This window comes from Bufo gargarizans, chromosome 1 (assembly GCF_014858855.1).
Source record: "Bufo gargarizans isolate SCDJY-AF-19 chromosome 1, ASM1485885v1, whole genome shotgun sequence".
Lineage (NCBI taxonomy): Eukaryota > Metazoa > Chordata > Amphibia > Anura > Bufonidae > Bufo > Bufo gargarizans.
This window is the reverse complement of record NC_058080.1, coordinates 446,654,141-446,660,140: the sequence shown is the minus strand read 5'-3', so window position 1 is coordinate 446,660,140 and position 6,000 is coordinate 446,654,141. Positions and strand designations below refer to the sequence as shown.

The window sequence follows — 6,000 nt, the reverse complement described above, 5'->3', positions numbered from 1 at the left end:
CGGCAACGCTGGAAGAGGAGTCTGAAGAAGAGCATCTTCTTCCATCTCCCGGTTCCTAAAATCAATGCCATATACACGTCCCCTGATAGGGGACGTAACACGGATTAAACTGATAAGAATATTACTACTTAACACACCACTCATATCTGGTGGCACATTCGATTGCACGCGCAGTGCCCCAAATTTGAAGTAGGAGGCCGACCAAGCATCTTTTTCCATCTCCCGGTTCCTAAAATCGATGCCATATACACGTCCCCTGATAGGGGACGTAAAAGGGATTAAACTGATAGGAATAATACTACTTAACACACCACACATATTGGGATTGCACAGTACATTACACGGTGCATGTGCAGTGCCCCAAATTGGAAGTAGGAGGACCGACCAAGCATCTTTTTTCATCTCCCGGTTCATAAAATCGATGCCATATACACATGCCCTGATAGGGGACGTAACAGGGATTAAACTGATAAGAATAGTACTACTTAACACACCGCTCCTATCTGGTGGCACAGTAGATTGCACGCGCAGTGCCCCAAATTTGAATTAGGAGGACCGACCAAGCATCTTTTTCCATCTCCCGGTTCCTAAAATCGATGCCATATACACGTCCCCTGATAGGGGACGTAACAGGGATTAAACTGATAACAATAGTACTATTTAACACACCGCTCATATCTGGTGGCACATTCGATTGCACGCGCAGTGCCCCAAATTTGAATTAGGAGGACCGACCAAGCATCTTTTTCCATCTCCCGGTTCCTAAAATCAATGCCATATACAAGTCACCTGATAGGGGACGTAACAAATATTAAACGGATAAGAATAGTGCTACTTAACACACCGCTCAAATCTGGTGGCACATTCGATTGCACGCGCAGTGCCCCAAATTTGTAGTAAGAGGACCGACCAAGCATCTTTTTCCATCTCCCAGTTCCTAAAATCAATGCCATATAAACGTCCCCTAATAGGGGACGGAACAGGGATTAAACTGATAAGAATAGTACTACTTAACACACCGCTCAAATCTGGTGGCACATTCGATTGCACGCGCAGTGCCCCAAATATGAAGTAGGAGGACCGACCAAGCATCTTTTTCCATCTCCCGGATCCTAAAATCGATGCCATATACACGTCCCCTGATAGGGGAAGTAACAGGGATTAAACTGATAGGAAAAATACTACTTAACACACCACACATATTGGGATTGCACAGTACATTACACGGCGCATGTGCAGTGCCCCAAATTGAAAGTAGGAGGACCGACCAAGCATCTTTTTCCATCTCTCGGATCCTAAAATCAATGCCATATACAAGTCCCCTGATAGGGGACGTAACAGAGATTAAACTGATAAGAATAGTACTACTTAACACACCGCTCAAATCTGGTGGCATATTTGATTGCACGCGCAGTGCCCCAAATTTGAAGTCAGAGGACCGACCAAGCATCTTTTTCCATCTCCCGGTTCCTAAAATCGATGCCATATACACGTCCCCTGATAGGGGACGTAACATAGATTAAACTGGAAAGAATAGTACTACTTAACACACCGCTCAAATCTGGTGGCACATTCGATTGCACGCGCAGTGCCCCAAATATGAAGTAGGAGGACCGACCAAGCATCTTTTTCCATCTCCCGGATCCTAAAATCGATGCCATATACACGTCCCCTGATAGGGGAAGTAACAGGGATTAAACTGATAGGAAAAATACTACTTAACACACCACACATATTGGGATTGCACAGTACATTACACGGCGCATGTGCAGTGCCCCAAATTGAAAGTAGGAGGACCGACCAAGCATCTTTTTCCATCTCCCGGATCCTAAAATCAATGCCATATACAAGTCCCCTGATAGGGGACGTAACAGAGATTAAACTGATAAGAATAGTACTACTTAACACACCGCTCAAATCTGGTGGCATATTTGATTGCACGCGCAGTGCCCCAAATTTGAAGTCAGAGGACCGACCAAGCATCTTTTTCCATCTCCCGGTTCCTAAATTCGATGCAATATACACGTCCCCTGATAGGGGACGTAAAAGGGATTAAACTGATAGGAATAATACTACTTAACACACCACACATATTGGGATTGCACAGTACATTACACGGTTCATGTGCAGTGCCCCAAATTGGAAGTAGGAGGACCGACCAAGCATCTTTTTCATCTCCCGGTTCATAAAATCGATGCCATATACACATGCCCTGATAGGGGACGTAACAGGGATTAAACTGATAAGAATAGTACTACTTAACACACCGCTCCTATCTGGTGGCACAGTAGATTGCACGCGCAGTGCCCCAAATTTGAATTAGGAGGACCGACCAAGCATCTTTTTCCATCTCCCGGTTCCTAAAATCGATGCCATATACACGTCCCCTGATAGGGGACGTAACAGGGATTAAACTGATAACAATAGTACTATTTAACACACCGCTCATATCTGGTGGCACATTCGATTGCACGCGCAGTGCCCCAAATTTGAATTAGGAGGACCGACCAAGCATCTTTTTCCATCTCCCGGTTCCTAAAATCAATGCCATATACAAGTCCCCTGATAGGGGACGTAACAAATATTAAACGGATAAGAATAGTGCTACTTAACACACCGCTCAAATCTGGTGGCACATTCGATTGCACGCGCAGTGCCCCAAATTTGTAGTAAGAGGACCGACCAAGCATCTTTTTCCATCTCCCAGTTCCTAAAATCAATGCCATATAAACGTCCCCTAATAGGGGACGGAACAGGGATTAAACTGATAAGAATAGTACTACTTAACACACCGCTCAAATCTGGTGGCACATTCGATTGCACGCGCAGTGCCCCAAATATGAAGTAGGAGGACCGACCAAGCATCTTTTTCCATCTCCCGGATCCTAAAATCGATGCCATATACACGTCCCCTGATAGGGGAAGTAACAGGGATTAAACTGATAGGAAAAATACTACTTAACACACCACACATATTGGGATTGCACAGTACATTACACGGCGCATGTGCAGTGCCCCAAATTGAAAGTAGGAGGACCGACCAAGCATCTTTTTCCATCTCCCGGATCCTAAAATCAATGCCATATACAAGTCCCCTGATAGGGGACGTAACAGAGATTAAACTGATAAGAATAGTACTACTTAACACACCGCTCAAATCTGGTGGCATATTTGATTGCACGCGCAGTGCCCCAAATTTGAAGTCAGAGGACCGACCAAGCATCTTTTTCCATCTCCCGGTTCCTAAATTCGATGCAATATACACGTCCCCTGATAGGGGACGTAAAAGGGATTAAACTGATAGGAATAATACTACTTAACACACCACACATATTGGGATTGCACAGTACATTACACGGTTCATGTGCAGTGCCCCAAATTGGAAGTAGGAGGACCGACCAAGCATCTTTTTTCATCTCCCGGTTCATAAAATCGATGCCATATACACATGCCCTGATAGGGGACGTAACAGGGATTAAACTGATAAGAATAGTACTACTTAACACACCGCTCCTATCTGGTGGCACAGTAGATTGCACGCGCAGTGCCCCAAATTTGAATTAGGAGGACCGACCAAGCATCTTTTTCCATCTCCCGGTTCCTAAAATCGATGCCATATACACGTCCCCTGATAGGGGACGTAACAGGGATTAAACTGATAACAATAGTACTATTTAACACACCGCTCATATCTGGTGGCACATTCGATTGCACGCGCAGTGCCCCAAATTTGAATTAGGAGGACCGACCAAGCATCTTTTTCCATCTCCCGGTTCCTAAAATCAATGCCATATACAAGTCCCCTGATAGGGGACGTAACAAATATTAAACGGATAAGAATAGTGCTACTTAACACACCGCTCAAATCTGGTGGCACATTCGATTGCACGCGCAGTGCCCCAAATTTGTAGTAAGAGGACCGACCAAGCATCTTTTTCCATCTCCCAGTTCCTAAAATCAATGCCATATAAACGTCCCCTAATAGGGGACGGAACAGGGATTAAACTGATAAGAATAGTACTACTTAACACACCGCTCAAATCTGGTGGCACATTCGATTGCACGCGCAGTGCCCCAAATATGAAGTAGGAGGACCGACCAAGCATCTTTTTCCATCTCCCGGATCCTAAAATCGATGCCATATACACGTCCCCTGATAGGGGAAGTAACAGGGATTAAACTGATAGGAAAAATACTACTTAACACACCACACATATTGGGATTGCACAGTACATTACACGGCGCATGTGCAGTGCCCCAAATTGAAAGTAGGAGGACCGACCAAGCATCTTTTTCCATCTCTCGGATCCTAAAATCAATGCCATATACAAGTCCCCTGATAGGGGACGTAACAGAGATTAAACTGATAAGAATAGTACTACTTAACACACCGCTCAAATCTGGTGGCATATTTGATTGCACGCGCAGTGCCCCAAATTTGAAGTCAGAGGACCGACCAAGCATCTTTTTCCATCTCCCGGTTCCTAAAATCGATGCCATATACACGTCCCCTGATAGGGGACGTAACATAGATTAAACTGGAAAGAATAGTACTACTTAACACACCGCTCAAATCTGGTGGCACATTCGATTGCACGCGCAGTGCCCCAAATTTGAATTAGGAGGACCGACCAAGCATCTTTTTCCATCTCCCGGTTCCTAAAATCGATGCCATATACACGTCCCCTGATAGGGGACGTAACAGGGATTAAACTGATAACAATAGTACTATTTAACACACCGCTCATATCTGGTGGCACATTCGATTGCACGCGCAGTGCCCCAAATTTGAATTAGGAGGACCGACCAAGCATCTTTTTCCATCTCCCGGTTCCTAAAATCAATGCCATATACAAGTCCCCTGATAGGGGACGTAACAAATATTAAACGGATAAGAATAGTGCTACTTAACACACCGCTCAAATCTGGTGGCACATTCGATTGCACGCGCAGTGCCCCAAATTTGTAGTAAGAGGACCGACCAAGCATCTTTTTCCATCTCCCAGTTCCTAAAATCAATGCCATGTAAACGTCCCCTAATAGGGGACGGAACAGGGATTAAACTGATAAGAATAGTACTACTTAACACACCGCTCAAATCTGGTGGCACATTCGATTGCACGCGCAGTGCCCCAAATATGAAGTAGGAGGACCGACCAAGCATCTTTTTCCATCTCCCGGATCCTAAAATCGATGCCATATACACGTCCCCTGATAGGGGAAGTAACAGGGATTAAACTGATAGGAAAAATACTACTTAACACACCACACATATTGGGATTGCACAGTACATTACACGGCGCATGTGCAGTGCCCCAAATTGAAAGTAGGAGGACCGACCAAGCATCTTTTTCCATCTCCCGGATCCTAAAATCAATGCCATATACAAGTCCCCTGATAGGGGACGTAACAGAGATTAAACTGATAAGAATAGTACTACTTAACACACCGCTCAAATCTGGTGGCATATTTGATTGCACGCGCAGTGCCCCAAATTTGAAGTCAGAGGACCGACCAAGCATCTTTTTCCATCTCCCGGTTCCTAAATTCGATGCAATATACACGTCCCCTGATAGGGGACGTAAAAGGGATTAAACTGATAGGAATAATACTACTTAACACACCACACATATTGGGATTGCACAGTACATTACACGGTGCATGTGCAGTGCCCCAAATTGGAAGTAGGAGGACCGACCAAGCATCTTTTTTCATCTCCCGGTTCATAAAATCGATGCCATATACACATGCCCTGATAGGGGACGTAACAGGGATTAAACTGATAAGAATAGTACTACTTAACACACCGCTCCTATCTGGTGGCACAGTAGATTGCACGCGCAGTGCCCCAAATTTGAATTAGGAGGACCGACCAAGCATCTTTTTCCATCTCCCGGTTCCTAAAATCGATGCCATATACACGTCCCCTGATAGGGGACGTAACAGGGATTAAACTGATAACAATAGTACTATTTAACACACCGCTCATATCTGGTGGCA

General features: G+C 44.9%; 2 non-coding genes across 2 annotated transcripts; both read right to left on the bottom strand.

Moving 5' to 3' along the window:
* Positions 1–1,743: 1,743 nt before the first annotated feature.
* Positions 1,744–1,931, bottom strand: LOC122925242. The gene has a single exon (XR_006387562.1). It is a non-coding gene; the product is annotated as a U2 spliceosomal RNA (small nuclear RNA).
* A 1,052-nt stretch (positions 1,932–2,983) lies between these two features.
* LOC122925241 lies at positions 2,984–3,171 on the bottom strand. The gene has a single exon (XR_006387561.1). It is a non-coding gene; the product is annotated as a U2 spliceosomal RNA (small nuclear RNA).
* Positions 3,172–6,000: the final 2,829 nt, after the last annotated feature.